The sequence below is a fragment of the Lactuca virosa genome, chromosome 4, assembly GCF_052849685.1.
Source record: "Lactuca virosa cultivar CGN04683 chromosome 4, Lactuca_virosa_CGN04683_v6, whole genome shotgun sequence".
Taxonomy (NCBI): domain Eukaryota; kingdom Viridiplantae; phylum Streptophyta; class Magnoliopsida; order Asterales; family Asteraceae; genus Lactuca; species Lactuca virosa.
Genome location: NC_136429.1, coordinates 6,736,451 through 6,746,936, shown reverse-complemented (window position 1 = coordinate 6,746,936; position 10,486 = coordinate 6,736,451). Strand labels below are relative to the sequence as shown.

General features: G+C 38.2%; 1 non-coding gene across 1 annotated transcript; it reads left to right on the top strand.

The window, feature by feature from the left end:
• Positions 1 to 8,891: 8,891 nt before the first annotated feature.
• On the top strand, positions 8,892 to 8,998 carry LOC145110473 (small nucleolar RNA R71). Its single transcript, XR_013709850.1, has one exon. It is a non-coding gene; the product is annotated as a small nucleolar RNA R71 (small nucleolar RNA).
• The last annotated feature ends 1,488 nt before the right edge of the window (positions 8,999 to 10,486 follow it).

Below are 10,486 nucleotides of genomic sequence, written 5' to 3'. Positions count from 1 at the left end.
TTGTTTCGGTAATGATTAAGAAGATGATTGTTATTCCGACCCTAGTGGTCATATCGAATTGAGTCCGACTAAGACGAGTATGTTACGTGGTTCAAAGAACCAAGTCCGATGTAGCATCCGACTTAAGCTAGAAGATTGAAGTGAAAGATAGTCGAAGCATCGCAACCGTTGTTAAGATTATAAGGTTGTACCTAGAAGTACTACATGATAGAATGTGATTATATCACATTAGGACATGAAGGAAGGTATATTTCGTTCTAGAATTTGACTCTAAAAGACCTGAGTCTAAGCGTTGCATCATACGATGAGAGGTCATTAGAACACGACACATCAGTCCATTGTAGTAATAAAGGAACTTATCTTCAGAAGAAGAAGGAGTCTCCAGAGAGATTGTGAATCGAATGTCATAATTTGGAGTCTAACGAGCAGGTACAAAGATCGAGTACCGCTTGCAGTCAAGGAGTCCAAGAGTTATATACTCGTTCGAAGCAAACATCAAAGTTACGGTTATTACATAGGATGAAGAGATAACGTATGGAGTCATCATGTGAGCCCTGTTTCGTTGATGATTCCGGGACGTAATCATCCTAAGGGGGAGATAATTATAACGCCCGTAGATCCGGGCTAGTCAATTTAGAGATAATAGGGTCGAAAACGACTTTTTGACAAAATGATTATTTAGAATAAATAATCTTAACCAAGTTTTAGAATATTTCTCAAGGTTTCCGTACATATAAAGAACGCCGAAATCCGAGTTATAACGAAGAAGTTATGACCCGTCGAAGTTTTTTCGGCAAAACCGGCACGACACCGGGAGACGTAAATAGTAAATTTACAATAGAGTACTTTTTAGCCTTAGTTATCTAAACAAAAGTTGAAGTATATGTTAAACCGAGAACATCCATAAAAAGAACGCCCAAACCTGACTTTGTATGAGGAAGTTATGAATTTTCTAAGATTTGGCATAGCAGTGCACGGCCCGAAACTCGAATTTTAGTTCGAGCGGTTTTTGGCTTATGCAACCTAAATGAGAGTTGAAGATCTCATTAATAGGAATTCAACTGTAAAAAGACAGACGAAAACAGAGTCCGTATGAAGGAGTTACGAATTATTCGTGGTCATTTAACAGTCTAATCTCATCCTACTGTTGAATTTAAGATCGGTCGAGAATTAGCCGACGGAGTCTAAATGAAAGTTGTAGATCTTGTTTTTACCTACGCGTGGAAAAAACGAACGTCGAAAACAGAGCTCGTATGCGAAAGTTACGGGGTTTAGAAGTCGGCAGGGTGCTGCTGCAAAAGAGGTGACGTGGCACCACCAGAAAGAGGACACATGGCACCACCAGAAGGGTGACACATGCATGAACTCGGCAAGTTTGTCCTCCAACTCGGCGAGTCCAGCTGCCAGCCCACCCTATAAATAGAGGTGTCGAGTTCCTCCATTTCTCACACCTTTCCACACTATTCTTTCTCTCTCTAGACTCTCTCTCTAGCCCCCAAAACCCCCCCTAAGCCTAGGTTAACCCCCTAGCACCCGAAGGAAGCCCCGAGGCTCCCGGAGTGCCTGACGACTCCAAAGAGAAGAGCCTCTGGCTCAGAAACTCTGCTCCGGCGGAGCCCGGTTTCCAAGGAAACCCGCTGTAAGTGAGCTACGCCTAACCTATCTTTAGTATAGTTTATGTTTTAATATAGTAATGTTATTAGGACCTTAAAATAATTATTTGGGCTATTATTATGAGTTGTATAAGAGTGTTGCTTAACGCTTATATAATAATAATAATAGCTAGACTATTAATTAGTCTCGGTGAATATTGAGCTAAACCCTAGTGGTAATGATACTAGGTTTTGTCGAGGGAAATTGTTTTAAGAAGTAACGAAGCGCTGTCCGAATTCAGAATCACCACCTAATCAGGTGAGTGCATAGTTACTTTCATCTTACACATAGATATGAAGTATTTTATATAAATTATGTGCTATGTGTGTATACTGTCTGAATACTTGCTGTCTATGCTGGATGAAACGTTTTATACATGTTTTAAATGATATAAACTGTATATGTATTTTATATCTACAAAATGTGTTGGGTAAAACATGGGTAGATTAGAGGTGAGATGAATGATGAGCGATGAAAGATGAGATAAATGATGAGCGATGAAAGATGAGATGAATGATGAGCGATGATATATGAGTGATAAAATATGGTGCGAAGCGATGAGCCAAAGCGATGACCTAAGCGATGAGCCAAAGCGATGAGCCAAACGATGACCCAAGCGATGGCCCCGTCATCTAGCAAAGTATGAATGACAACCACAGACTATTCTAGACAGTCTAGTGGAACACTAGCAGGCTCGCAACCTGTAGGTGTTGTGAACGATGTGTTCACCCGGTGTACTCTAAAAACCCATTGACAGGTATTACGAGTGGACTCTTAAAAACGATGTTGTCAATAAACGAGATAAACCCTGGTGACTATGCAGACTTAGTGCCGATTCCTTAGGATACTCCTTAGGAATGAATGAACGAGGAATAACTGAATCTTAGGGTAGATCCTTAAGAGTAAAGAAGATAATGGGGGATGGGTAATTGGGTTGATTGTTTGATGTTTAACATAATAATTATATTATTGTGGGTTGAAAACCCTATGTACTCACCCGGTTTCCCAACCTGACCCACTCAAGCTTATTTGTATCACAGGTGTCGATATGAAGCTACTTTACACTGAGGGATTTAAAAGAGATGTAGATCACTAGTGTAAATGAATGTAAGTTCTGTTTATGCTTATGTTTCTGTATTGACGATGACACCCCAATGTTTTAAAATGAATAAAAATACATTTCTTCAGAAATTCTTTGATAACGTACTTATCATGTTTTACTGGGAACAAATTCCGCAACATTTTTATCAAAAGAAGTACTTTGATTTTTATAAAGCATAAACAAAATCGGTCTTTTCTGGCCGTGAAAATGGGGATGCACATTTGTCTTACAACCAGCCCGCACAGGGTATCTTGGCCTACAACACAAAGCAGGACCGCCTCAACCCACCACCACCATATGTCGTCATATAAACAAACAAGGATCTAGTAGGCATATAAAATAGGCAAACAACAATCATACAACTCACTCCTTCCTACTAGTCCTCTGACAACATACAGTCCCACTACCAGCTAACATCCATGAAATACATAACCATAAGTAACCAGAAGTGAGATAGCCACCCGAACAGATGATCCTACTCTAGAACCACACCTAAACAAGGAGCAAGCAAGAGAGCCTATACCAAGAGTTCTCAGGCTATCCTACATAACCAGTCCCTAGGACACTCCACCAGATGATAACCAGTAAGTACAGATAACATACATATCCAACAACGCACAATAGCATAGCAACATCCTACATACCAGGATACAGATTTAACAGATCACTACAACACATCAGTATACTCAATACCAGGATACCGATCTAGCATATCACTACAGCATAGTACCATTCTCGACACCAGAATACAGATCTAACATATCACTACATCACATCAATATATTCAATACCAGAATACATATCTAACAGATCACTACCGCACCGTGTCATGCTAAGTAGCAACAATCTAATAAATGTATGACCGTATATAATCTGAGGTGAGATAGCCACCTGGACAGATGACCCTACACTAGAACCACAAACAAATGTACTAGAGCCTAGATCAAAAGTCCTCAGTCTATCCTACATGACTATATACAATTCCTATGACATCCCTCTACTAATAGATAACCGAAAACTAGTGGTTCGACATTGGTGCCTTCGAACCACAGTACAATGAGGCGAAACTCACCTGAAATGAAGAGACCCGATAATACCTCGATCTGTTTCTTGCTACACTGCTTGCTCCCGCGGATCCACTAACATCAAATACTATATAAAACCTTAATCACCAATCCATCCCTTAAGTTTGACCTAAATTCAAACTTGGTCAAAATTCAATGGGGTCAACAAGAGTCAAAGTCCAAGGTCAAACTGGTCAAAGATACATAAGTCAACTGAGTCAACCCAACCGAGTCGACCTAGCCGAGTCAACCCAGCGAGCGTACGCGGGGCTCACTCTGGAGGTACACGGGGCGTACTCCTCCGAAGACCAACATTGAGGTTGTTGACTGCATACGCTGGGCGTACTCCCAGGTACGCGGAGCGTAATTCCCTGACTTCATTTTCTTCCCATAAAGTGCTTAATATAACGAATTAATATGTCCAAATGTAGATCCAATGTCAAAATGTCATTAGGAGTCATAAAGTTTCCAACTTTATGACCTTGCATGCTCAATAAGTGCTTAATCCATGAAAACCCAACATCTTAATGCCTTAAGACTCTCCATAACATGCATGGGACAAAACCAAACATTGGGACTCCATTTTTATGACTTAAGACCTCTACTAAGGTCTGAAATACAACTTAATGAATCAAGAACATGCCAAGCTCAAGATCTAACATTTTGGGACTAAAAAGCATCATTAAAACACCAATTTCTAGATATATATGATGGAGGGGTAAAGTTGCAAGATTTATACCTTCAAAAGGTTGCAAATGAGGTATAAATCCCAGATCCAAAGTGCTTTACTCCTCCAAGATGAGCTCTACTTCCTTCCCTCTTCTTGAAGGCAAAAAATACACACTCTCTTAAGCTTAGAATGGCTTCAAAAGGTGAAATAGGGTTGCAAAACGTTCTAAGAGGACGGGGGCTGATGAAATGAAGGGAAAAGAGGCTATAATGAGGTTTAAATATGAACTACACCCTAAAAGATTAGGATTTCCATTTCTGTTAAGTACGCCAAGCATACCAGGGCGCGCCCTAGTACGCTCAGCATACACACATACACATGGCGTACTCCCCCAAGGCCAATTATATGAAAATGCCACTATGGCCCTTTTTGCACTCTTCCTTGAACTTAGCGACCAAAATGCAACATAATTAAATTATAGGGTTAAAATTAGAAGCATCTCATCATCGGGATGTTACATAAAAGTATTATAAATATGCATGAACTATATAGTTAAATATACACATATCAAAATACCCCACACTTGGATTTTGCTTTCCCTCAAGCAAAACTTATTTTATTATTATCATATCAAGATTTTAGCTACCAACATCGCACAAGACAAACCATTTTGAGCCTATCCATTACTCAAAGACCGCAATGCATGTATTTGTGTCTATATTTTCTTAAGAACTTCCCAAATCCTAAATACTCACAATCTTCATAAACACTTCCCCACTTCTTTTGAACAACACTCATTTTATGCATCCCTCCGAATCCATCCCCAAAAAACTTTCTTAACCTCAATGTATTTTTGGTTAAACCCCCAAGCATACATATGGAAAAATAACCTAGAAAATAAAAAAATATATATAATAAATAACTTGGCAAATTTCTTCTTATTCTTGAGTCTTCAATAATTTGGAGCTTTTCTTCATTATATTTCTTGATCTTCATAGCTTTCTAGACTCTTGTTCTCAAAATTTTCCAACTCTTTTTTTTTCTATTTTTTCACTTTTTTCTTTTTTTCACTTTTTTCACTCAAAACTAAACATCCAAAAAAATATATGCTTAAGCAAGGGAACATAACTTCAACCCTTATTGGTTAGAGGTATCAGTATAAGGTGAAATGACTACATAAGCTCTCCTGGATACATTTCTGGTACACGATGCTAAACATATTGTGGCCCTCAAACTAAGCAAGGTCGTGTTTTTGTTTCCATGATTTCACTAGGATAGGGAAACCACAAATACACTATAACATATATTGGGTCAAATAAACATTGAAACTCTCATCGTATCGTCCCACACAACACTAGCAACCTAGATCTCTAAACAACAATTTTCTAACTAGATTCGATTTTAGATTATTATTTCAAATCTTTCTAATATTTTTTTTTAAATATTAGTCATTTTTTCAATTTTTTTAATCAGAATGCTTGTTTTCCTATATTCAACCCATACCCTATACTTAAATGATGCAATGTCCCCATTGCGTACTTAAACAATTAAAGAACATATAATTAAAAAGGAAGAATTGGAACAGACTCCCCTTGGGTAGTAGTGGCGAGATCGAATTCTGAAACTTGTGTGGAAAGCTTGGACTTCTCGTAATAATGGCCGGAAACAATAGTTCTGTACCTTCTTCTTGTGAATGAAAATGTGTTGGGTCGAAATAAATCAAAGAAGCATCTTCAAATAAAGTGTGTTGAACCGCTGACACGACGTCGTATAGGAAAGCCACAACATAGTGTCGAGCATATGGTTGTCATGGTCGTGAAATAGAAAATCGCCACGACGTGGTCAAGTTATGCCACATCGTGGTTCAATTCGGATGAAGTCGCGATAAAATCAATTCCCTCGATGTGTTGATGATGGCCACTTCGTGGTGCCTTCTCAGAACATCTTCAATAGGCATAATAATGCATCGACTCTTCGTAATGTTTAAGATCATTCCCGATCTTTTCTTTCAGTAAATGCTTCAAAACTCTTCTCCTCATCATGTGGGAACCCCAAACTTATTCAAAAACTTGGTCTTCAATTGTATCTTCAAAAATTGCACAACTTTCTAACCCATTAAGCTCCTTTACCGCTTCACTTATCTTTTAACACTACAAAATAAAATCAGAATACTAGAGAAACACATGATAAATTGGTTAAACTAACATCAACACTAAAAATAAAAACTAAAAACTAAAAAGAAAGCAAAAAATAAAATGCAAACGCTAAAATATCGGGTTGCCTCCCGAGAAGCGCTTCTTTTTGAGGAGTCGTGAGCCAGACTCCTTCCCACTCTATGTTATTACGGTTGGGAGTGGGATCTCCCTTTTCTCCTTTTGCTCTTTCCACTTGCGGTTGTAAGCTTGAACCCTTCGTTTGTATGCATTATTCGAGTTCTCCTTCTTCTTCTTGTTGGTACTTTCCTCATGTTTACGCTTCACTCCTTTACCTTGCTTTTTTGCCTTGTTTACCTTCTTGTCATTTTCTTTAGGACCTTCCTTATCCAACTCCATCTTGACCATTGTAGGATCCTCTAATTCCCCACCCATGTCTTCATCAATTATCTCCATTTCTTCATATAAGTCTTCTTCTATTTCACCAATTTCCTCTTCCACTTGAACCTTAGGTGTAGTGAATGCGATCACCTCAAATGTCATGGGAACCGAGGCTCTTGGTTTCGAAAATTTGACTCGTTCACCATAGGGCTCCTCCCAAACCTTCAATTCTTCTTCCTTCATTTTTTTCAATTTTGACAAGCTCATAAAGATCTTCTTCCAGAGCATCCATCTTTAACACATCATATTTTTGCCTTTCAAGAATCACTTTTGAACTCATCTCAAAGGTAATTGCTTCATCTTCTATACGAAGTGTGAGCTTTGAGTCGGGGATATCAACTAATGCTCTTGCGGTACTCAAAAATGGTCTTCCCAAAATAATGGGAAGTTCTTCATCTTCCTTCATGTCGAGAACCACAAAGTCAACCGGAAAAACAAATTTCCCACTTTCACTAATAAATTTCAATTATCCCTTGAGGGTACATGGTCGAGTGATCTGCCATGCGAATTGTTATCCTTGTGTCTTGGAGCTTTGGTAATCCGAGCTTTTGGTAGAAAGAGTAAGGCATAAGGTTGATTCTTGCCGCCGAATCGGCTAAAGAGTTAATTGAAATGGAATTGCCAAATTCACAAGGCAATGTGATTTGACCTGGATCTCCCATCTTAATTGGTAATTCACTGATGATCGCGGCTGAACACAATTCATTTACCACAATTGTTGAGGCTTTTTCCAACTCCTTCCTATTGGTCATCACATCTTTTGCAAACTTTGGAACTTTAGCTGTTGACTTGAGGAATGGGGCATTTTATGAGAGTGATAAAAATTGTTCCATGAACTTCTTTTGTTCGGGCTCCAGAGAATGCCTGATTGCTCGAGATGGGAATGGCAAAGGAGGCTGATACGAATGAAAAGACAAAAAAATTTTGTCCTCTAGAGACCACAGCATGGTCATGGAACCACGACGTGGTGAATCATCAGAGAACGATTCACTTTTTGATCTTATTGCCTCGGGCTTCTCTTCTTCCAAACATAACTTAGGCTGAATTGTAGCTACTTCATGGGTCATAAATGGCTCTGAATGAACCTCTTCCTCAGTGTATATCGCCATTACATGAGGTTGTGACTTTGGATCTTGATTTTTAGGAGGTAATCTCTCATTGACAAGTGTGGTTAGTTGCCCAAGTTGAGTCTCTATGTTTTTGATGGAAGCTTGATCATTCCTCACATCGACATCAGTAGTATCATGTCTCTTTTCAGATGCTTCCATAAATCTATGAAGTACCGACTCGAAATCCATTTTTGGGGTTGTGGTTGCTCTTTTTGATAGAAACCTCGAACGGGTTGTCTATACTTCTCATCCTTTTTCTTCTTTTACTCTTCATATGGAAACCACTCCTTCTTGGGCTTCCTCCAATCTTCATCATACTTGTCACCACTAGATTAGAACGCTTGTGCCCTCTTGTTCCCATTTTCATCTAAATCATAATCCTTGGTCAAATGTGGACCACTACAATTATCATACCCAACTCGTATGGCATAAATCGATTGTTCCAATTTTGTCATTCGCCTATCCATAGTATCTAGTTTAGCTATGATTGCAGCCAGGTTCTCGTTCCCTCCATCTCTTTTTCCTCTAGTAGCATCGTATTGTGGATTATGGTACTCACGTGAATGCTTTTCAAACTGTTCAATTAACTCTTTGATAGTTTTCGACTCCTTCTTCATCATAGGCCCTTGAGAGTCAAGAAGTTGTCTACTCGTGACATTCACTCCATCATAGAAAATGGAAACTTCTTGTTGGACATTCAAATCATGTTGAACAAAACTTCGAAGCAAACCCTTGTGCCTTTCCCAAGCTTCATACAATGACTCTCCAACTTCTTTTTGAAAGTTAGCAATCTTATTTTTAAGATTCGTGATCTTTGAAGGTGGAATAAATTGCTCAATAAAAGCATCACGAAGGTTTGCCCACGTGGTAATGGATCCGGGCGCAAGAGACTTCAACCAAACCTTAGCTTTACCGATAAATGTCACCGGAACCATCCTTAGTAACATGGATTCTCTTGGCTCATTTGGAACATGAAAGTAGTTGGAAATGTCTTTAAATTCATCAATGTGCTTGAAAGCATCTTCATACTCTTTCCTAGCGGAAGGTGTATCCTTGAGAATTGAGAGAATATGTCCTTTGAGCTCGAAACTTCTCTCGGCTGGTATCTCTGGTGGAAAAAGATGTTGTCCATGTTCTTCACGTATCCTCTTGTATGCACGCATCGTCATTCTCATAATGTCCGTCATCTCGTCAAACTTTCTTTTTACCTCTTCCTCGTCTGAACTTTCTTAAGTAGATGTTTCCGGCTCATATCCTACTTCGTTCTTCCTTGGAGTCTTCTCAAAAAGTTCGAATTTGTCAGATTTGAAAGTATTACTCGATTTGCCCTTCTTGTCTTTTTTCTCGTGAAAAGCTGATTCTAGATATATAATGGAGGAACAATTGGAGTTTTAGATCCTCGGGTCATAAATCACTGAAACAATACAAAAACGCGTAAAAGGAATAAAAATCACTAAACTACCACGATGTGGTTAAGATGACCACGACGTGGTTGCACCTCATACAGAAAAGAAAAATTAAGTAATTGCAGAAAAGTAACTTCTTGCGGTTTTTAACCCACAAAAAGGATCGAATAACTAAAATCAATTAAACTATAAATCAAATAATCCGTTCCCTGGAAACGGCGCCAAAAAACTTTGATGTGCATAAAAGTACCTACTAGTCTTAAATTTATATCCAAACAAACTCTCATAACTATGGACCTATAGGTAGTGTACCTAGTTAGATTACAGTATAGCTCATGTAAGTCGGGTGTCGATCACAGGGAAAGAAATTCAATTAAATAAATTAACTACTTATAATTAAAATAAAAAACAAACTTTGATTGGGGGTTTTTACTGAGTTTTCAAGATCGGAAGAGCTTAATTCCACTAAACAACTAAGCAAGCAAGGAAAACAAGTTAACTTCAAGAATTAAAAGGATACTTCTACCTAGATTCGATTTCACCTTCAACTATGGTTGATTTCTAATGGATAGATTATATTGATTACCAATTATCTAGCTATTATGATCAAATATATAGGCCTTACCAATTTGTGAACTAACAAGCAATGATCATGCATAAGTTAAACACCAAATCGATATTAAGCACAATTGGACTATGAATGATAATAGTTACTTTCTTATGATCAATTCAAGCAACCAAGCACAAATTAAGATTAATTATGCTCTCTAACACAGTTAAAGTTACTAGATTTAATTAATTACTCTAAGATGTGATTAATCCTAGCTCTAACTATTTAATGATCATAAACAATTAGAAGATAGATCCATGCAAGTAATATGATCAATT